At 36.7% G+C, this 24717-nt stretch overlaps 1 protein-coding gene and 1 pseudogene across 14 annotated transcripts in view; one reads left to right on the top strand and one right to left on the bottom strand.

Moving 5' to 3' along the window:
• The window catches only part of NAALADL2 (N-acetylated alpha-linked acidic dipeptidase like 2), a 1546126-nt gene that overhangs the window by 843732 nt on the left and 677677 nt on the right, over positions 1-24717 (bottom strand). The gene's annotated exons all lie outside the window — the stretch shown is intronic.
• LOC141490734 (septin-10 pseudogene) lies at positions 7951-8613 on the top strand (annotated as a pseudogene).

The following is a 24717-nucleotide window of genomic DNA, read 5'->3' as shown; positions in this document are numbered from 1 at the left end:
GTATTTAAGAGATATCAAAAGAAGAGAAGCACTCTCTTTTTGGGGGGTGGGGTGGTTAGGAGGAGTCAAGAATGAGTTTCTCTGTCTTACCTAGTCTAAAGTATGGCAGCCACTCATGGATCCAATCCTAATACTGATCAGCAAAGCTTTACACCAGTTTTTGAGGCTTGGCTTGCTTGACTACCTTTAAGTATTCTGTTGAATCTCTGCTCTTGGGTCTCATCATTTTGGTGTGAGACATTCACCTCAAATGATCCAGCAGCCTTAACCTACACAGCAGCAAGAATTACAGATGTCCATGTTCTCTGTTCTAAGAGCTTACATTTTGGGGTGGCTAGGTGGCGCAGTGGATAAAGCAATGGCCCTGGAGTCAGGAGTACCTGGGTTCAAATCCGGTCTCAGACACTTAATAATTAACTCTCTGTGTGGCCTTGGGCAAGCCACTTAACCCTATTCGCCTTGCAAAAGTCTAAAATATTTATAAAATATAAGAGCTTATATTTTACCAACTTTCACAATTCCCAGGCATTTTTCCTGATATCCATGGCGACTTATAATTGGTTTGATGACTTGTGATTGTATCAATTTTTCTAATATCTCTTTATCTTTTTAAACATATTTCACAGAAGGAATTCATTCCCCATTCTCCTCAAGTCCTTTAACTAGATTATAGGACTATATTGGGCAACCCTGCTGAGGAATATGGTTCCCAAAAAGAATATGGCTCCATGCCTTCTACAATTGAGAGTTTCCATTTAATACTAGAAATGGGCAAAATATTGATCTACTTACTAAAGCTTCCTAACAGAAAAGACATAAACAAGTTCCAAATGGTGACAATTTAGCAATACAAATACAAAGCCAACACACACACACACACACACACACACACACACACACACAAACAGGAATGATAATTTGATAATAGATTCTAACATAAAACTTATTAGGCAAATGGTCTTGAAAAGCAAATAACAGTAGGATTATACTTGTAAGAATAGATGGAAGAGAACCTGCAAGCTCTACTAACACATTTTAAAATGACTAAACCACCTCCCAATCCTGCTGTACCCTCAATTCAGAAAGAAATAAAAATGAAATAATTGAGAATAAAATGAGTCTTATTCTCTCAGAGATTAAATTATTCAGTGGCAGTAAACTGCTTTGGAAAGCACATTAACTTATTAAGGCCACAAGGGAGGTATTCATAGCACTTTTAATGGGCCTATGCCCAATGGTACCCCAGTGGCCACTAGAACTTCAGTGGTCTTCAGTAGCTACCACTGAGAGATTTAAACACTTGGTAAAGGAAGAACCCTCCCTAAAAATCTAGATAGAGAAATAGATATATGTAGCTATATATATATATATATATATATATATATATATATATATTTGCATTCATGTATGTCAAACATAAGCAAGTTCCAAATGATGTCAAATTAGCAACACATATACAAAGCCAACACACACACACACACACACACACACACACACACACACATATTTAAAGATACTCCCATGACGAGCTCTGACATAATATCTTTTCTTCAGGAACCATAATGGTGGCTCACAATATCAAGCAGAATCACCTAGTTCTTCAAAGGAGCTAATTCTGAAGTCCACATGTGACTATAAACCCCCAGTTTATTAATTATTTCAAGTTGTGTAAGTGGGAAAAATCTGACTGCTTCATTGCATCAGTAAACTAGAGAAACACAAGAGAATTAGGAAGCCAAAACAGGTCAAGGCACTTTCAATATAGGTCCAGTGGTTCCCAAATGAATTTTTAATGATTCCTTTGCCATATGGGACAGCCTCATTATATGCTGGAGAGGTGACCCTAAAAGAGTTTTTAAATTTCTGTTTCACCTCGTCTCCATGACAGTCCAATAATTTTGTGTTTGACTTCAAAGAATTATACAGCTCATTCAATACATTTAGTAAGATCTGAGTGTGAAATTAATGAACTAATTTTAAATAACACTCGAACAATTTACAGGTTAGAATAAAAAGTGAGCGAGAAGCACATGACATTGGGAGAAATCTTCCCCCCCTTTCCTTTGAATAATTTAAACAAATCTATCATGTGGTATTTTCAGGCTATAACTTTCCAACATAAATGTTCAGGTTAATTTCTTGATGGGTATATTCTATAGCCCCGTGGAAGATTTTTTTTTTCATCTCAGGCAAAAATAAAGAATCTACAAAGGACATTTGGATTGTTTGAATAGGATCTCCCTAATTAGAGAATTTATTTAATCCCCAGTGATCAAAAATGGATTTAGGTTTATTTCTAACCTTAATAAACTAGATTCTCTAACTCTCCTCAAATCTCAGTTCAAGAGCTACCTCCTAAAGGAAAACTTTTTTTGATATACCTAATTTCTAGTGCCCTCCCCAAGGAAATTTATTTGGGTTTGTTCTCTAGTTAATTTTTTTAGTATAGTTTCCAGAATGATTCCATTTATTCATCTCACTGAATCTTCACTACATATCCACAATGTAGGCAGGAAAGGTATTAGGCATTTTACCCTTGATGAATCTGTCAGTATTTTGTCCAATTTGGGCTTTTATCTCTTTCACTAACCTGGAAAAACATAAGCTATCAAAAGCATTTTTGCAACTTTCCTTTACACAAGCTCTCATATCTGACCTTCTCACTCCTGTTCTACAACTACCACCTTAATTCAGGTCCTTAACACCTTTTGCCCAAATTATCACAACAGTCTCTTAACAACCTTTCTCGGATTAAATCTCTCACCATTTCAGCACATTATACACAGTGCGAGGAGATAGTTTTCCTCACCTGCTCAGCCAACTGCAATGACTTCCAATTGTCTCTAGGTTGAAAACAACCACAACCATGACAACAACAAACTTCTAACTTTAGTTTTTAAAGCAGTACACAACCTAGCTTGCCTCATCTTTACAAACCCTCGAACTATCTACAATCCAGTGAAATATCCATCTCAGTTCCTCATAACATTAGGTCTCCTTTCTCCATGTCCAGTCCATCGCCTGAAATGCATTCCCTCTATACCATTCTTTCACAGAAAGCCTCTTTTCCTTCAAGACATAGCTCAATCATCTTCATGAAGGCTTTTCCCATTTCTTCAATTACTAAAACCTTTTCTCCTACATCACCTGGTACCTCGCAACTTTAGACTTTTTAACTACAGTTATGCTTTATCTGTTTTTCAGATATACTTTTCTCTCCCGTGAAAATACTAGTTCCCTGAAAATAGGAACTATTTCATTCTTTGTTTTCATATTCCCAGCACATACTATAGTGGCTCGCACATGGTAGGATTTAAACTTCTACCTGTGGATTGCTTTCACAGGATTTCTGGGTTGAGAGGGAAATGAGCAAAAACCCTAGAACATCATCTTTCAGCCTTGAGAGCAAAGGCTCATTTACACTTTTTTTTCCTTCAGAACTTGACACAGTGCATAGCATGAGGTTTAATAAATGTTTATTGAGGGACTGCTCAATGCCTTCTAGTAATAGGGCTCCCAACACCTCCTAGATAGTTTATTCTACTTTAGAGCAATTTTAGAGAGAGTTTTCTTATATTAAGTCACAATCTTCTTTGCAACTTCCCTTCTTCCAGAGACATTCCTAAACCCAGATTACACAAGTTCTCTAGCATGATCTGCCCCCCCCCAAAATACAAATCCTCAGGTATTAGTGTTTTACAGTCATAGGATGCTCTTATATTCAAATATGCTTTTGTTTCTTATATTCCAATATGCCTTTATTTCTAATACCAAATTTTATCAAGGTATCCCACACCAATCTTCAGAATGAGCCCCACAGAACTTAGTTCCATGAAAAAGAAACACAGTTTCTGCTTCTCTCTTGCCATCCTTCCAATTAGCCTGTTTTTCTTATTTGGAAATTTAAAGGTTTTGATCTCCTATCATAAAAAGAATTTTAAAGGAAAAAGCAAAAGTGAAAATCTTTCACTCTTCTGTCCTCTAGAAGATAAGCTCCCTGAAGGCAGTTATCATAGGCACCTGATTCTCTACAATGAATTGAAAGTTGACTTAGTGTTTTAGACTGTGAGCTTTTTTTGTTTGTTTTTGTTTTGTGAGGCATTGGGATCAAGGGACTTGCCCAAGGTCACACAGCTAGTAAATATCAAGTGCCTGAGGTCAAATTTGAACTCAGGTCCTCCTGACTCCAGGGATAGAGTTGTATCTACTGCACCATCTGGCTTCCCTAGACTGTGATCTTTTAAAGGTTAGGTCCTTTGATTTTGAACAATTAGCATCGTACCTGTCACATTTAATGAAAACTGACTGTGTGACAAGTTTTCCAGTGTATAGAATATGAGGCCAATATCGTTATTTCCTTCCTTCCAGGTTCTATTCCCAGAGTCAGTCATTCCCAATTCTGTTCCACTAAAATGCTACTCCAAACTCAAAGTAATCATCTAGGAATAGCTACTGGGTTTCTCAAAAATCTAACCCTGAATGATATTATTAATGATATTTATATATATGAGCTTCATGCTTTATAGAAGTTACTATTTACCTTCTTTCTGCACCATCTATCTAAAGATCTAATACCCCACTCTCCACCCTGCCTCTGAAAATCATCATCCTCAAGATTGCTGTCTCTAGATTACTTTCTTCCAAAATCATGGGCAAATGGTTCATCATTTGATATCAACAGCCCCAGTTAGATCCCTCACTCCATTTTCCTCCCCGTCACCTTCCCTCTCTATTTTTGGAGACTGACTCTCCATATCTTGCCCAGTTTGGAAGTACAGCTGTTTCTCATGATTCTAATTGCACTAACTGGCATGGGAATTGTGACATTTGTTTCCAACCTGGACTAGTTTTCTCCTTTTTTGGTGTACTCTATCATTCCTAGGATATCAACACATTGATTCTAGATGTAGAGTACTTTAATCTTACTGTAACTCAGAACTCTTAAGTCAAGAGATCCACCAGTCAGTGTTTATAAGTATGTGCCATCACATATGATCAGCATATTCCTTTTTCCAAATACTTCTGGCTTCCTGCTCCTAGGCAGAGTAAGCTGATACATGTCCTGAAGCCAATTCATCATCATCATCATCATCATCATCATCACAATGCAATAATCATAATAAACATTAATATCTGACATCTATTTTCTATTAAGATCTCTAAAATGATTCTCATACATTATATCATTTGATCTTCACCTCCATGACTTAGACTATAGGGATCATTATCTCCAATTTAGAGATGAGGATAATGAGACTAAGAGGAGTTAAATGATTTGTCCATGGTCACTTAACTGGTAGATGTCAAAAGCAGAATCCGAACCTAAGTCTCTCCTAAACCTTGAGTACAGCACATTTTAAATCAGTGAACAGTTTATCCACTCTCAGTTGACTGATTCTTCGGTTGTTCTTACCCTTACACTTTTTGTACCCCATATCTAATCCCTTTCCCAAAGTTATTCCTGCAAATCTACCCATTCCATATTTGTAATAGAAAGAAATGCTACAAATATTAGTAATACAAACTCCTCAGTCATGGGAGTACATAGTATCATAGGAATGCTAATCCCATTTCCTTTTTATGAAAGTTCATGAAAAATGGAGCATATATCAGACTGCAAATTGGAAACATATCTTCAAATCAAAGTCCCTATGGAACGTTCTACTTCTCACCTGAATTTCTCATGCTAACAGCAAGTATATTTGATGTAAAATATAAACCTATGAAGCCTGGTTTTCATGTATTGATTAGCTAGGTTAGCATTCAAACAAACAAACAAAAACAAAAGATATCATAGAAAAATCAAATGGCTGGTTGTACTCATCATAGCTACCACTGATCAACTGAGTATCCTACCAAGTCCCTAGAGAGACACACACAGAAATACAAATACTCACTGAGAAAGGACACTGGAGTCACACAGAAATCCCCACAGTGAAGAGAAAATACTCACTAGTAGAAGGTTAAACGTAGTCTGCATAGCAGCATAGTAGAGCTTCCTTTCATGGAACAGACTATTCAACACACCTCTCTATCACCACTGAGTTACTATGGGAAAGGAATTCTCCCAGCAGGGTGAAAGAAAAGTTTTGGGGCCCTAGCTGGTTCTTTATAGATGGAAGTGGGGAGGAGGAGGGAGGAGGGAGAGAAAGGCCAAGGGGAAAGGCTTAGATGGAGGTTTAATTGAACACAGCTGTGGTTATTTACAATCCATGTTCACAGAGCAGCTTTCAGCACCTGGACAGAGGTTCCCTGTCACAAAGAACACCTGTGGTCCTCAGCCCCCAAGTGTTAAAAGACTCCTCCAAACTGCCACCTACCCTTTGTTTTGGACAATTGGATAGAATATACTAGAAGATGTCCTACATGAAGCCGCAGCTGTTTCCAAGAGTCCACTTTCAAAGACAATTGATGATGTTTAAGATCTGCATCTCAAGGGGCAGCTAGGTGGTGCAGTGAATAGAGCACTGGCCTTGGAGTCAGGAGTACCTGGGTTCAAATCCGACCTCAGACACTTAATAATTACCTAGCTGTGTGGCCTTGGGCAAGGCACTTAACCCCATTGCCTTGCAAATATCTTAAAAAAATATGCATCTCAAGTCCATAATGAAGACCCTGGCAAAAACTGTCTCCCAAACTCCACTGGCTTATCCCTTGAATTCACCTAACTGGAGGTTAGTCCTTGTCCAATTAGGTAAAAAGAATGTATTTTTTCTAAGAAAACACAACTTCAAGAGACACTGAAATACTGAAAATGGTTAGGAACAATGTTCAAAATTGGGAACCTGTATTCCATAGATGATTAAGGTGTGATATGGTAATAAAATAGAGTGCCTTATTGTCCCAAATAAAAGTTACTATCAATTTTTTCCCATTCACTTTTTGATGTGTGGAAACGCTATTTCAGCTAACCAAAATAAGGATTGCCACCTTGCTCTTGGCAGATATCAGGCTAATATGTCTCCCCTCACTATCCCATTATGCCTTCATACCCATATTGTAAACTCTTTCCTGAACAACATTATTCTTTTTTTTTCTGCTTACATATTCTGTAGAAAATGCTCATGAAAATGTCACTTTTCGGAGATGACTTTGGTACTTCCCACTTCATTTCCTCTCTTCCTCTTCTTCTTTACTCTTTGATCTGAGCCTTCCCCTATACCCTTCGAGATTAGAGCCCATAGAAAAATTGTGGCTTTTATTCCATATCCTAGATCCTGGTCAGCCACAGGACGGCCTCAAAGACCATAACATCGTCGGATGTAGCACAGTAAATTATCTATTATTCTCTTGGGAGGATTAAAACATGTTCCACTACACAATGAGGATAAAAAAAATACTCATAGGGTAGCTAGATGGCGCAATGGATAGAGCACCAGCCCTGGAGTCAGGAGTACCTGAGTTCAAATCTGCCCTCAGACATTTAATAATGACCTAGCTGTGTGGCTTGGGCAAGCCACTTAACCCCATTGCCTTGCAAAAAAAAAAAAAAAAGGAAGAAGAAGGAAAAAATACTCCTCATGGGGTAGTGACCATGTTTACTTGAAAGTTTGATAATTATCAAGTCTATTTGATAAGGATTTTGTGTCAACAGTCTGGGTGAGGGAAACTGGAATTGTAGAATCAATTCTGATTAACATATTATTAACATGAATTTTGATTATCTTCATCTATTTTCATCCAAATGTAAGATTTAAAGCACAGAAAAAAATAAACTTCAAGAAAGTAATGTCCCATGGAAACTGCCCATTGTCAGTATAGTGAAATTTGATGACCAGAATAAAGAGCTATCAACTGAGAATTGAATATATGTTTAATTTGAGATCTATCTCCAAGAAGAATTGCCGATAAAAAAGCCTCTCTTTAATCACCATGATTCTTCTGTCCATGCCTGCTTTTATTTTATTTCACCTACAGGACATTTCTTTTAAAATATTTAATTTGCTCACCATGAAGACCTTTGAAAGTAAGTTAGATATCATCCTTGTGATTGCTAAAGCAGAGACAATTTCTAAAATTGAATTACAGAAGGTTATGATGAGTGAATTGGTCAGCAAAAAAACAGATAAACCAATTCTCAACAGATGATGAAACTATTTCTCAAATTAACACCTCAATGAATGGACATTTGACATTTGCTGTTGTGGGAAGTACACAAGAGGTCAAACTTTATACGTGATGTAAATGTGAACAAATGAGTTTTAAAGATGTAAGCCCAGAGAACAAACCAGTAAGTCTTCAGGAGGCCTATGAAATCAAAAGGCATGGATTTTATGAATGTCAAAGGGAAAGAAGAGGAGATGAAACAGATGTTTGTGGAGCAAATGAAGGAGAATGAAAGGAACTGATATATTTGGACTTCTTTGCTGACCAATTCATTCATCAGTTTGATCTTGAAAGAAGATGAGAGAGAGCTGCAAGCCAATTTTGAACATTTTAAGACTTCATCAGGAAGAAAAAAATGAAACTTGAAGAAAAGAGAAGGTATTTTGAAGAAGATATAAGTGCTTTAAGCTAAAAATATAGTTGCATCTACTCCAAAACCAGTCTTTAAATGCTTCTGTTACCACTGTAAAGAAAGAAAAGGATCATAAGAATTCCAGCTTCATGTAAAAAGTATGCTTTGATTTTCGTTTATTGTGGTGTGTTTCTTTTTTATTGTTTTTTGTGCTATAGCTTTTTACTAAGAACACATGTTAGATGACCATGGCAACTAGCAGTTATTAAAGATATTTCAAAATGAAAGGCAAAAAATATGCCCAAAGTTACTGATAAGATGAGATTTTATTGTTGCTACTTTGAAATGCACTTAAGCTGTTTCTGCATTGCCAAATTGAGCCTTTGCAAACACTATACCAAGGATAAGACTTAAACCATTAAAATACAGCACTTACAGTATAAAGTAGGTATTGCATTTGTAGTTACATAGATATGTATAAGAATCATACTTCTAACAAACTAATTCATTTTAATTATTGTATCATACTAAACACCATTAAAATTTTAGTTACAAAGGAATACCCAAGATGGTTTCACCACTAATTAGTTATAGATGATTGCTAAGGACTCTTTAATAGACACAATATCCAATTATGAAATATGATTGTAAACTTTTTCTAACCTGACTTGCTATACTGATGAATGAGTGCAAGAGTGAAAACACCTAAGTTTGGCAGCCTCTTTTCTAATGATTGCTGCTCTGTGCATATTTGCTTGTATTTCATTGATGAATATTATCTAATTATTTGAATACTATAAAAACCTGTCTGCTATGTTAGTAAGAAAAAAAATGTTAAGTTCATAGAGTTAGAAATTACTGCTTAGATGATGTGATGGTCTACCTAGAGAATCCCAAGAAATCATCCAAAAAACTACTGGAAATAATTAGCAATTTTAGCAAAGTTGCAGGATATAAAATATACCCTCATAAATCCTCAACTTATATATATATATATATATAGATAGATAGATAGATAGATAGATAGATAGATATAGATATAGATATATATAGATATAGATATATAGATATATCTATATATCTATATCTATATATATATATGACTAGCAAGATACAGTGGGAAGAGCTAGAAAGAGAAATCCCATTCAACATAACCTCAGACAACATAAAATACCTGGGACTCTATTTGCCAAGGCAGACTCAGAAACTTTTTGAAAACAATTATAAAACATTTCTCACATAAATTAAATCAGATTTAAATAACTGGGCAAATATCAATTGCTCATGCATAGGTAGAGCTAATATAATAAAAATGACAATTCTGCCAAAACTAAACTACCTGTTTAGTGCCCTACCATTCAAAATTCAAAAAAAAATTACTTTAATGAGTTAGAGAAAGTTGTAAGTAAATTCATATGGAGAAGTAAAAAGTCAAGAATTTCCTGGGATGTAATGAAAAAAAGTACAAAAGAGGGAGGCTTAGCCCTACCAGATCTAAAATTATATTATAAAGCATAAGTCATCAAAACTGTTTGGTATTGGCTAATAAATAGAGTGGTGGACCAGGGGAATAGACTAGGTGCAATAGCAGGAAATGATTATAGTAATCTGCTGTTTCATAAATCCAAAGAGTCCAGCTATTGTGATAAAAACTCTCTCTTTGATAAAAACTGCTGGGGAAATTGGAAGTTAGCATGGAAAAAACTTAGATTAGACCAACAACTCACACCCTTTACCAAGATAAGATCCAAATGGTTACAGGATTTACACATAAAAAAACAATACTATAAGCAAATTAGAAAATCAAGGACTAGTTTACCTGCCAGATCTATGGAAAGGGGAGCAGTTTATGACTAAGGAAGAGATGGAGAACATCACTAAAAACAAACTAGATGATTTCAATTACATTAAATTAAAAAGCTTTTGCACAGATAAAACCACTGTAACCAAGATCAAAAGAAATGTAGTAAACTGGGAAACAATCTTTACAACTAATGTTTCTGACAAAGGACTCATTTCTAAAATATACAGAGAACTGAGTCATATTTTTTTAAAAAAGCCATTCCCCAGTTGACAAAATGGTCAAAGGATATGCAAAGGCAATTTACAGATGAGGAGATCAAAGCAATCCATAGTCATATGAAAAATTCCTCTAAATCATTAATCATTAGAGAAATGCAAATTACAGCTTCTCTGAGGTACCACCTCACACCTCTCAGACTGGCCAATATGACCAGAAAGGATAATTATCATTGTTGGAAGGGTTGTGGGAAATCTGGGACACTATTACATTATTGGTAGACCTATGAACTCATCCAACCTTTCTGGAGAGCAATTTGGAACTATGCCCAAAGGGCAACAAAAATGTGCATACCCTTTGATCCAGCAGTACCACTATTGGGTCTATACCCTGAAGAGATCATGAAAAAGGCTAAAAACATCACTTGTACAAAAATATTCATAGCAGCCCTATTTGTGGTAGCAAAGAATTGAAAATCAAGTAAATGTCATTCAATTGGGGAATGGCTTAGCAAACTGTGGTATATATGTCAGGGAACACTATTGTTCATTGTTCTATTAGAAACCAGGAGGGATGGGATTTCAGGGAAACCTGGAGGAATTTGCATGAACTGATGCTGAGCGAGATGAGCAGAACCAGAAAAACACTGTACACGCTAACAGCAACATGGGGTTGATGATCTGCCTTGACGGACTTGCTTGTTCCATCTGTGCAACAATCAGGGACAATTTTGGGCTGTCTGCAATGGAGAATACCATCTGTATCCAGATAAAGAACTGTGGAGTTTGAACAAAGTTCAAGGACTATTCCCTTTAATTTAGAAAAAAAAACTTGATATATTATTGTCTGATCTTGTTATCTCTTATACTTTAGGTTTCTTCTTTAAGGATATGATTTCTCACTCATCACACTCAATTTGGATCAATGTACAACATGTAAACAATGTAAAGACTGAGAAATTGCTTTCTGTGGGGGGGGAAGTAAGGTTGGGGGGAAATTGTAAAACTCAAAATAAATAAAACCTTTAATTAGAAAAAAGAATTTACTACTTAGACAATAATTACAAACATCTTATTACTTTAGATATATATAAAATTTAGGTATCTCTGTCCTCTCGATTTACATTGAGTATTTGAATTCACAGTGCCTTAGTATCATACCTAAGAAAATCTACATTATTTCTAATTATTAGGTAACACTAACAGTTTTTTGTTAATTTTATTTTTCTATATTTGAATATCTTTCAGTAAAGTTGACACTTGATAAAAATAAAGAAAATATCACTTCTGATTTTCATATTATTACTATATGCTCTATCAAATCAATAATTTCTCAATTTTCTTAAGATAGTATAAAACAAATTTAATAAAATTCTCTTTTGACAAATAAAAACCTATAAAGTGTTTCCACTTTCATTCTCATGCAAGAAAATAGCTTTAACAAGAGGATAGGCAAAATTTAGTTTCATGGAGAAAAACAACAAGAAAAAAACCCAATACGTTATCAAAGTAAAAAGTTTCTGGTCAATCATGTAAGTTTCTTAGACTAGTCAAAGGGGAGGAGTCAATACGGACCACTTCGAATGGCTAGTTAAGAGAAGATTCATGACATCAAATGACAAATTCTTGCTAGAGAGAAATGACTCACTTTTATTTTTCTGTCTTATATAATAAAAATTGTATTTATTTTCACATATCCAGATTACCATTACCACATTTTAGCCAGAGCCCAAAACCAATAAGGTAAAGCTCCTTTTGAATTCTTAATTTCACAAGTATTTCAATCATGGGCACATGCAGCAGCACCCTTCGGTTCTACTGCTCTTTGTCTGTCTCCAGGATTTCCAGTGGTTGCCCAATCTCCATAGCACTAAGCAGTTGCAAGAAGGGATTAAAATGAGCAAAACTTTTTTCTTTCCTCAGATATGGCTTTGCTGATTACATGCTATTTTTGTATAATATGAATTACTGGTTGCAACCTGATTAAAGATTCCTTTCAGGTAAATATAGATCCCTTTGTGTTGTATCTCTGAGAATTATTGAAGTGAGTTTAACCAAGTGAAAATATTGACCTTTCCCCAATTTTAATAAGAAGGCAGAGCAGATCCAAGCAGATCTATTGGTTTGGGATCATCCCTGATCCAGGGATTTGTGGCTTTCTGGTTGCTTTAGAATGGACCTGCCCAAGAAACAATCAATAGAAATGAAAGCTCTGAGTGAATTTAACATTTTTCTTTGAATTATCAATATGTCAAAACATCATGGAGAAAATGTTCCAAGAGACATTATTTTTGTTGGGTGCCTCATAGGAGGATAGACAGTTGGAAGTGGCCTCTGAAAGTGTCTGTTGGGGCTCTTTCTTTTACTGTAGACTTGAGGAAGTGAAGGCTTGGAAAGAAAAAAAAGACTTGTCTAAAGTCACACACAAAATAATGATGATGGTGAGGAGGATGATAGTAGCATTTATTTGTTTGTTCACCAATGATTCTTTCCTAATATTATAGTGAATCTTTATTGGTTATTGTTTCTGTTTTTGCAAGGCAATGGGGTTGAGTGACTTGTCCAGGGTCACACAGAGAAATTATTAAGAGTCTGAAGCTAAATTTGAACTCAGGTTCTGGCTCCAGGACTGGAGCTCTATCCACTGTGCAACCCAGTTGCCCTGATAATTGCACTTACACCACACTTTAAGGTTAGCCTTGTATATATACGTTACCCTGTTGGATGGGTAATGAGGAATAGTGTTGGCTTTCAAACTCAAGAACTCTGATGTCAAAGCCAGGTTTTGTTTTGTTTTTTTTCCTATTTCATAATATTGCTTTTAAACAATTATTTCACAGTTCATCAAGACAAATACATTGTCTTTTATTTTTTAAATACACAATCTTGAGAAGAATCTTGATCTAAGATCTTGGGGTTTCATATTTCTGTAGGAACATGTAATATGGATATTTCCTCTTCTGAAGCCAACCAGAAACTTAATTGTAATTTTAGAGACTACAAAAGTTGCTGGGACCAATAGCCTGTGTCAAAAGCAGGCTTTGTTTCCAGATTTTTCCCAACAATCAGGTTAGCCCTGTTTCTACTGATGTATACTGCACACTCAAACTGTAAATTCTCAAGGACAAATTGTTATAGAAGCAACCTGATTTATCATTCCAGCTTCAGCTCATCCCATCTCATTTTTGAAAATGAAATAAGATGTAATAATAATAATAATAATAGTAACAAATCCAAATTTTCACATTTTCACTTGATCTTGAGTCACTGAGGAGCATTATTGTTTAATGGAAATAATCAAATCTGTCATCAGGAAGGTCTGAATTCAAATTTCATCTCATAGGCTTACTAGCCAAGCATCCTGGGCAAGTCATTTAATCATTTTAAGCTCCATGTTTCTCCTTTGTAATATTAAGATAATAGCACCTTGCTCCAAGGTGTGAGGGGAAAAATTGCTGACTTTTCAGAAACAGTGCTAAATTAGTCTAAGCCATAGGCCTCAGTTTCTATTTCTCAAGAATCAGGTAAGCATGAGAACCCGGATCTCCCGCTGGAAAAATTATGTCACCCTAACCATATAAGGTGTAAACAAAGATAGGCAAACCCCACCTTTTCTTCAGACCATCAAGGTTGACCAACTGTTGTAAGGGTCAGCAGAAAAGAGGAGGAGAAGGGGGTTGTGGGTTTTGTGGTTTTTTAACCCTGCTTCAGCTTCTGTAATTCGGCATTTTCTGCTCTCTCTCATAGAGAGTTAGAAACTGTTTCTTCTTGCAAGAACAGAAATAACTTTTAACTCTTTGCTGCCACTTTGAGAGGACTCCAAGTAGTCATTTTGGGTCAGGGTCTCAATACTCCACACAAAGGGAACTTGGGATGATCAAATTATATCATGTATATAAATCACTATACAAAATTTGAAATGTTTTATCAATGTCAGGTATTATTTATTTTTAAAACTATGATCATTTCTTAACTTTCTTAAGATGGTGTGAAATACATTTTTAAAAATAAAAGTCTTCTTTGACAAATAAAGAAAGGTGTTTCCAAACCCATTCTACTGTAAGAAAATAGCGGTGATGAGAAGATCAGCAACAATTGATTTTTCATTGAGAAAGCCTTTAAAAAAAATCATACAGTTTAAAGGTGAAGAAGTTTGGGGTCAATCATGTAAGTTTCTTAAAATGGTCAAGTGAAGTCAACATAGGCCAGTTCCAATGGCTGGTTAAGAGAAGACTCAAGAGATCAAATGATGAATTGGGCAGCCTTCTTGTTGGAGCGAAATGGTTGGCTTGTATTTTCCTGCCCTAAATAATAAAAATTCATTTATAGTTTCTTGATAGTAGTAATCCTTAGCTACTACTTTGGGAAAAATAGCAGGACATTTTAAACGCCATTCACAGTGGAAAAATACACCGGAGCCCTCACAGCCAAACTCCCTGCCCTCAAAATAGGATGGAGAGACATTGATAACAATCATTATTACAAGTTAAGTGGTGTCACAAGGCAAGTTCAAATTTATCTTCCCAGCATCTAGCTAAGAACTAGCTGAGCCGGCAATCTCCTGAAACAAGATTACCATACCATGAACAAAACACCAAGGCCCATGACCTTGAGCTTCCTTTGCTATCAATAATGTTGTCAGTTGCTGTGTGATAGGGAGGCCAGCAGGAATAAAATCATATTGGAGCACCAAAAAAGCAGAGAGACCCTCTCTAATCTAGACAGTTAATAGTAATATTACCCCTGTCATCAGGAAGACCAGAGTGAGTGAAACTCAAAAGAAGAGAATCACAGATGGGCAGGATTTCAGAGCTGATGGGTAACCTCAGGGGATATCTAATTCAACCAAAACTTTAACAAGATTCTCCTTCACAACACACCCAACAGGTGATATGCAGCTTTTGCTTATAGGATTCTAGCAAGAAAGAATCCAACACTTTCAGCAACACTCTGTTCTCCTTAAGCATAGTTATATTTGTTAAGACATTTCTACTTATATTAAGCCTAATTTCCCTCTTTGCAGCTTCAATATTGTTTAAAAAAAATGGATAATTTTTCAAAGCCATCTCAAAAATCATTCTGTTCACTGTAACTATTTTATGTACACATACATACATACAAACACATATATGTATAAGTGATATTGTCCTTTGATCTTGAAGAAGACCTTGGCATCAGGGAGATGATAGCATGATAAATACATGAATTGGCTTGGAGTGAGGTGAGGCTGTGCTAAGTCATCAGCCTCACTTTCTCCTCCAGAGCCATATGGGTGCAGTGGCCAGATAGAAATCAGCAAGACTGGAGATGGTCCTGGATGCAAGACAATCAGGGTTAGGTGACTTGTCCAGGGTCACACAGCTAGTCAATGTCAAGTGTCCGAGACCGGATTGAAACTCCCGTCCTCCTGACTTCAAGGTCACTATGGTAAAATGAATAGAGCACTGGCCTTAAGAGTCGGCAGGATAAGAGATTGCATCCAGCCTCAGACACTTTACACTTACTAGATTGTGACATTGGGCAAATCACTTAACCCTGGATACCTCACATCCAGAGTTATTGCCATCAGATCTGGCCACTGGACCCATATGGCTGTGAAGGAGAAGGTAAGACTGGTGACTTAGCACAGCACCCCCTCACTCAAATCCAATTTATGTGCTTGTCAAATCAACACTTTCCTTGATGTCGTGGTCTTCTTTGAGAACATATATTAGATATACACATAGAGAAGGAGGAGGGAGGAAGAAATTAAGAAGAAAAGAAGTAAGGAAATAGAAGAGAGCATTTTTTTATTATTATCACTTTTTCCTTAATTTTGATTTATATAGGGTTGAGTCAATAAGTTTCAAAGTTATATAATTTTCACTGGGCAGCTTTTTTTTTATGAGAGTGTGAATTGGAGGATTCTCCAAAAGACATTAAATTCACTGATCACCACCATTTGCAGAGTAAACACCACTGCAGGAGTTTCTTTGTTTAAAAAGATTCCACAAATGTCCCTCCTGAGATTGTTTCCATGGTTCAATAATAATCACGATAGCCTAGAAAGTTCTTCATGCTATGTAACTTAAAATTTCCCCATTTCTGTTTACACTGATTTTCTTTTATTTTATTCTCAGTGGAGATGGAGCCCAGCTGATCTGACCAGCTTACTTCTAACAACTCATCTTAATGTTGAAGATCATTATTGAATTATACTGTAAGTCTTTTCCTCTCTCAAGCCAAGGCATTTCAGCCTTGTTTATGGTAATATTTTCCATCATTTTAATTGCTGTTTTTGACCTCCCCTGTTCTCTTTTCAAATTTGGATTCTCAAGCTTGGCATAGTGTACTAATGATGGTTAAGTTTAATAAGGAATTGCTACATGGCTCCTTTTGTTTTATTGTTTTATGGATATAATCTCAGAAATATTGACTTAAAAATTAAGACTACTATTATTAAAGTCCCATCGCAGCTTTATGATGCCCCAGACTTTGCCACTACTAACCCATCAACTCATCTCCCATTTTGTATTGGTATAGTCCTATTCTCAAATTTCCCAATCCCATTTTTGTTTCTAGTGAAATTTACCCATCATCTTTGAACCTATTTTTATTGTGGTAGTTGTACAAACTTTAAATTTTTATCTAAACATGATTTATCCTATGAAGAAGTATTATGGTATAGTGGGTAGAAAGATGGCTTTAGAGCACATTCAAATCTTGCCTCTAATCCATACTTGCTTCCCATCTCACTAAAAGGTTCAGTGCTCTCAGCCACTTTTGTCCAGCTATAATTTGTAGAGTAGTTGAAGATACTGCCTCCCTTTGCCAAAGAAATCTCAGCTTCTCATTTTATAATTCTTTAATACTTAACTGTTAAGATTTTTATCAACTGAAGCAGAGATGCAAATATGAGTAATAACAATAACAAGATATGATAGCATTGTAGGGTTTATAGACTACATTTCAAAAATCAGCTCATTTCCACCTCAAAGGTGCTTGAGAAAGTATTGATCCATTCATTGCACATTAAGGAAACTGAGACTCAAGGTGGTTATATAATTTGCCTAGGATCAAAAGCCATTTCTGAACTCAGTTTACCTTGGCTCCAAGTTCAGAATTCTATTCACTGCAATTTGTTGGCTACCTTAAATCTAATTCTTCAAGTTATCCAGGATATGTGTGTGTGTGAATGGACAAGCATAACTGGCGACTCATTTATGGGTTAACAAGTTTCAATCAAGTCCATGCATATATCTAACTCAGTTATCACATGCCTTAAATGCCTCTTGTTACCCCTTATTCTATCCTTCAGAAAACATCTGGTTGTCATCCTTTTTAGGGGACTCTCTATTAAATGCTACAAGCCTGCCAAGAGTTGGAGGCCATTCACTCAATGATATCCTTGCCTCTAAATTGATGAGCCATCTCTCCCCATGGTGCTTCTCTGATTTTCTGGTTGTAAAAGTTCTTCCAAAATCAATATGTCTGGAATGCTAATAATTTGCACAATATGTTCTTGGAGGATTTAATTAATCTGATGTATTTAATTATTGCATATGTAGCAAGTTCAGTCTTGGGCTTGGGTAGCATACTACAAATGGTATCGACTAGCTGTGACAAGAAGGTTGGACTGTAGACAAGCCCCGATGGCCCAGGGGGTTAGAGGATTGTCACACAACCTGGCAGTTCCTCCTAGGGGTGCATTGCTGTCATCTTTTACCACTTGCTTAACTCGGACAAGCCCTACTACACCTGAAGCCCTTGAGTTTTCTTCCACAACCAAGAAAGAGCGAGTCCGGGTTTCATCCCAGATCTTGGCAGCATCCTGAATGACCTTGACTTTAGAAGACAAGGGAACCCAGGACTTGGTACTCAGCCACCCAAGGCTTCCGCCTCCTGGATCCTACAGGCAGGCTAATTAAGCAGCAAGAGTTCCTAGAGGGGAATGTTAATGAGTCTTCTTGGCGGCCAGCAGCCTGCTCCCCAGATGGTGCAGGGGTTATAAATTGTCAACAGGCTAAGTGGAGGGAAGGAAGGCAGGGAGCTTCAGGGACTTGTCCAGCTTTATTGGGTCCATCTGAGCTGGAAGATGTTCCACTGAGAGGCTCTTTAATTTGGGGCTGTGAGACGCATAACAGTTTTCTATTTCATTCTGAGTTACAGGGCAGAATCTGGTTGGTATCCCTGCCTTAAGTCTTTCCTCCTTCCAGTCCATCCTCCACTCAACTGACATGATTTTCCTAAACCAAAGGTCAAAGAATGCCATTGTTTTATAGTAAACTCCAGTTGAGCCCTATCATCTCCAGGAATTTTCTTTTTAAATTCCACTTGGTTTTAATAGTCCTTTATAGCATAGCTACTTCCTACCTTTCCAGTCGCCATACATTTTACTCTCCTCCACATAATCCAGGACCCGGTGACATCAGAATTTTTATTGTTGCACAATAATGCTTCATCTTCCTACTTCATGACTTTGTACTGACTCTCCCTCATAGAGTACTCTCCTTCTTAATTTGAATGTGCATATGTGTATTCATATATATGCACATATAATGTGTCTATCTGTTTATATGTGCATCTATATAGACATGTAGATATAAACACATGTGTGTACTCTCTACATATGGGTACATGTGTGTATTGTGTGTCTTTATGTTTATAACCTTATGGTCTCCATGAAATCTCCCCCATTAGAATGCAAGCTCCTGGAGGACAGGAACTGTTTTTGGCCTTCCACTCTTTGTATTTCTAGAATCTGCCACAGTACTGAACACATAGTAAAAGCTAATCCAAACTTGTTGAATGACTGCTGCAGATGAGACCCTTGGAATTTTTAATGGAAAGCATCATTTGATACATAAATTAACACCTGGGGTGGAGATCTCTAAGCATTTCCACCACGATGCTAAGGAACACAAAGCATCACTCAACCTCTGCCATCTTTAGCATTCTGTCCCGTTGGTCTTTCTAATGGATGTGAGCCAGGGGAAGAATGCTGTATAAAACAGGCAAGTATTTTTAAGAGTATTATCTCCCCTGGAGGAAAAGAATGGAAGACTGTTTAAAGTCACACCTATCTTTACTGAAGTCAGTCAGGCAAAGGCAGCCAATGCTGAACATAAATGAGAATGGGGGCACACCTCCTTCTCCCCCGTCCCCACTGTGATATCTCTCTCTCTCTTCAAATATTCAACTAGCTCCCAATTATCTCAGGAAGAAGGTGGTCTGCTGAAATCACCAGCCAATGGAACAGTACCTGACAACACCATCACAAAATTTTCACAGACTTGACTAGAATTATTTAGTCAAATGATCATTGACTGGTAGCGCTGGGAAGAACCTTGGAAATCATCCATTTGGTCAGCCTTCCCCTCAGAACTGAATGGACATTGATTAACCACTTACTATGTTTAATGCTCTGAGCTAGGGGAAATGGAAAGGTAGCAAATATGCCTTCCCCTCCCCTCCCTCCAAGATGAGTGACTTGGTCATCCAACACTAGGTCAAATACTTTGAGTGACTGGGGGGGGAGTTCAGAAGCAGAAAGAATGTGGGGAGATCCAAAGGCTACAATTTGGTTCTGGCCCTGCTTGCTTTGAATAGACTTAAAAAAAATCACAGATCTTAAGGTAGATAGTGATTTAATCTGACCCCCTCATTTTACCAATGAGGAAATAGGCTTCAAAGAAGACATTTGTCCAAGGTCACACACAGAGTAAAAAGTAAAGCTATTTCATAAGAAAATATGACCAAAATTCACCAGTGTTACTTTTCGTTTCATGTAAAAAGAATTGTGGCAACAGGTGCTGAGAATAAAATTTGAGTTGTTTAAATTAAAGACTTGACTGTGAGTAATGAACTCCCAGACTTTCCCCACCTCCCCGTTTGATTATTAGCACTCTCATTTCCAGTTCAAAACCTGATCCTTTGATTCTGTGAAATTATTTTGTAGGTTACTAAAATATGTTGGATATGCCTAGACTATTTACCACATAGCAAATTTATTTTTAAATGCATTCTCATTTTTATAAGTAACAAGCAAAAATTAAGGTCTATGGGACCTCTTTTAGTTTTTTTTTTACAAAGTTAACCTAAAATCAATCATATAAGATCAAAAATACCAAACCAGAAGGTACCACACAAGATTGTCTCATTTTATAGATGAGTAAACCGAGGCCCAGAGAGCTTAAGGGACTTATTTGAAGTCATACAATAAATAGCAGACTCTGAATTTGAATATTCTCCCAGATCAGAGTTTGTACTCTTGATTTCATTTAAATATTATGGACATCTTAGCATAAAAGGAATAGTTTCATTCTCTCTTTGTAACCAATTTTTCTCCTATTTCCATTCTACCTTCACAGAGCAAAGTGGCCAATTTGACTTTAATGCTGACAAAATCTTTGTAGTTTGGACCTGATATTTTTGCCATTATCAAAATTAAAACCAAAAAAAAATCTACTTCCCAAAGTATAGCAGAAGAGAAATAACAAATGTAGCCTTCAATTACTTTTATTTCCAACTTATCAAAAAGCTCTAGGAATTAAAGTACAAATTCATGCTACCAAAGACCTAGTAAAAGGTTGGAAGACTATTCTAAAGGTCACATTATCTTAATGAAGTGCCACTCTCTGACAACATGGCATGAAAGGGGAGTAACAGACTCCATTTAGTGGGGAAAGCTTGGTAAAATCCTGGCCCTGTGTGCTCTAAACAAAGACGTTGGTAATTTCTTAAAAGGTCACACACAAATGTGTTATTTAAAACGACACATTTGCCAGTTGTGAATATATGAACAGTGAACAGCGGATCTGTGGATTGGTATTGCCCATTCCTAAAATGCCAGTCTTTTCCCAATTATTTAATCATAAGACATTTCCTCGATTTTTTTTCTCCTTGGGACCACACAGCTTTGCTTAAACACTCAAAGGGGTGTGTTGTCCTGTGTTCTAGAGAATCTGTGTATGGAAGTTCCAGAATTCCGAATTTCCATAAGGAGTGGATGATTGGATAAAATGTTAATAAAACTGATTTCATTCTATCTTCCTGACCCCCTCCCCCAAAATAAACAGGAATAAATTCACTTTGAAAGTATCTTGTTGGGGTGGCTAGGTGGCGCAGTGGATAGAGCACTGGCCCAGGAATCAGGAGTACCTGAGTTCAAATCCGGCCTCAGACACTTAATAATTACCTAGTTGTGTGGTCTTGGGCAAGCCATTTAACCCCATTGTCTTGCAAAAAACTAAAACAAAAAAAAGTATTTTGTTTATATGGACAATGTTACTCTTTAGGCAAGCAGGAGAAAATGAGTTTCATCTCAATACCTATTTGACTAGCTTAATATTTATCATAAAATTCTTTGGGTCTCAGTTTCTCCATATGCCAAATGAGAGTGTTGGAATCTCTAGCTTTCCTCAAGGTTCTTTTCAAATTCGAGTAGGCCATTCCTAATACCTTCCTCCACATCCAGTTGGGAAAATTCATTTCATATGTATATCTTAACACAAAGTTTATATGGAATTGTATTTTTTCAATGAGCTGAAAGAAGGATTCATCCCAAAGATCCTTTTATTACTAATACATAAGTAAGCATCAGTTAGTGAGTGGTAACTCTTGGCATGACTCTATAATAAAATTCTTCTGGTATTGTTCTATGTCTAGGTTATAACATCCAGCACTATATAAAGGATTAAAGTAAAAAATCCCCCAAATGACATTGGAAAGTTACATGGTCAATGTGAACAAACTGCTATTTTATAAAAAAGGACCTATGAAGCAGGATGCAGGGTATCATCAAAGAAAGGTGTGATCAAAAAGAAAGATGGGCTGGTCAGGTGGCAATCAATTGATAAACATTTATTAAGTGCCTACTGTTTGCCAGAAACTATGCTAAGAGCTAGGGATACAAAAAAGGAGCAAAAAATAGTACTTGCCCTCAATGAATTAGAAAAATTCATAACCAGTGGACAACCTGAGTATTCCTTTGTTATCCTTAAGATCTTATAAGGGCATTGAGTGGACCCTGCTGCTGAATTTAAGGGAGCTAGTTGGTGAAGTGAATAGGGTACCAGACCTTCAATTAGGAAGACTCACCTTCCCATATTTAAATCTGGCCTCAGATTTTAGCTGTGTGACCTTGGGCAAGTCACTTTACTCTCTTTGCCTCGGTTTCCTCATCTGTAAAATGAGCTGGAGAAGAATATGGTAAACCACTGCAATATCTTTGCCAGGAAAACCCCAAATAAAGTCACAGAGTCAAATATGAATGAAAAATAACTGAACATACATAATAAGAATGGCGTGGGGTGGTTGGGTTTAATGATATTCACATAAATGAAATCACAGATTCATTAGTTTTATTAACTCTAAGAATTGTATAATAGCTAGAAATGAAACTACTTTAAGTCAATGCAACATGAAATTTTCAGAGTAGTTATTCATAGTTTGAACATCAGTGAAAATAAGCAGAAACCATGGATCAGAGATGTTAACTTATCTTGCAAATTTTTCCTTTGCCTCTAATATTGAGGTCCTAAATAGATTTTGATTCACTATCATCAAAAGATATGAAGTAGTAACATTTCAAAACATGACATGAGCTATTTTTATTTAACCTTAACCCTTGATCTATATGAAGCTTATTTATGAGAGGGATTAAGGATTTTCCCAAAGTTGTAGCTTAATAAAAGCTCACATTTATAAAGTTTGCAAATTACTCTACAAACTTTATCTCATCCAGTTACACCCCTTTTTATTTTCCACATTTTATAGATTTTTATAAATGGGAATTAGGGAGATCTGGTGATTTGTCAAAGAAATAACTTCACATAACTGTGGAGTTCTTCCCGTTTTAGGACATTGAATTGAGGTTCAAATCTCAGTTCTGCTACTTCCTACCTGTTTGGTTTTAAACCAAGCTTTCTCAGCCTCAGTTTCCTCATCTATAAAATTAGAGGATTAGACTAGAAGACCTCCCAAGTCCTTCCAGCTCAGAAGCTAGGCTCCTTTGACTCAGACTGGAGGCTGCATATTGCATCAATAGGGTATAAGCAAAATGCAGAGTCCTGGTGACAGACTCCAGACTCAGGTCCTTAACATTAAGCAGATACCAAAAAATGAGAAATCAAGTTGAACCAAAAAAGTCAAATGAATAAAAGAGCATGCTCACAAATAATGGAGCTTTCCCATATGGTCTCCCTCTCTCTTCCCACGTCCCCTTCCCAGTCTGTCTGTCTGTCGCTCTCTCTCTGAAAGAATCACTCAGAATTTCTCAGAATCAATTTCCACATCATAAAAGCAAAATAAATTGAAAGTAGAGTTCAATTTACAGGGATGTCAGATCTGTTAAATTATACTGAAAAGTATAATTACAGCTCTATCTGGTTCAAGTTTGTGGCTAGATGTGAGTGTATGGACATTTGTGTGTGAGTGTGTCTATAGGTGTGGGGATGAACTGAATCCTATGGGCAGATTTCCAAACACTCATAATTCATGCATAATCAGAAAGAAAACAATGGCATGGCCTCCGGTGTATGATTTATGAGATGGAGCAGTGGATTTAGTTTCTGAAAATTGAAAGAAAGGCAAATGGCAGTTTAGAGAATGAAACTTCTTGAGATACTGTCTTGCTCCTACCCCAACAGATAGGATCTTAGTCCTCAAGCTGGAAGATTGTAGAACTACTCTCAATTCTTCCCAACTCCCTTATATGCATTGAGAACTCGAGACTGACCCTGGACCTAAGATGTGAGAGGTCTTTTAGAGAAGCCACTCAAGGTATGGGGAGTCATATTGCGGAGCTACTGATTTATGAAGAAATCTGAAGTCCATTTAAATTTCTTCTTTCTCCCCCTCCTGCCCCTGTCTCTTTCCTCCACTCAGGTCCCTCTCATCTCCTTTATCCACCCTCTCTCTACCTTCTTCCCTCCTCCGTTCCCTCTCATCGTGTTTCTAAAAAACAACAAAGTTTCTAGGTTCCTATTATTTGTAAGATACCACATTCCATGAAGTTCAAACAAGATATTCTTTCTGAGGAAAGGAGAATGGCTTCATCATGTAAACAAAAACAACATGAATTTACCTTTGCCCTTTCATCACCATCTAAACAGTGTCCTCTGAACAACACCTAGGAAGAGGTAGACTACGAATCTGAGTGGGAGGATATATTGTCCTCAGGAGGACAGATGAGACCATATTAGCTTAACCAAACCAAATTTCTCAGCTCCTGGAAAGCTGATGTAGCTAGAGAAAAGGAA

Source organism: Macrotis lagotis, chromosome 6 (genome assembly GCF_037893015.1).
Source record: "Macrotis lagotis isolate mMagLag1 chromosome 6, bilby.v1.9.chrom.fasta, whole genome shotgun sequence".
In the NCBI taxonomy this organism is placed as follows: domain Eukaryota; kingdom Metazoa; phylum Chordata; class Mammalia; order Peramelemorphia; family Peramelidae; genus Macrotis; species Macrotis lagotis.
This window is presented reverse-complemented; position numbering and strand designations above follow the sequence as displayed.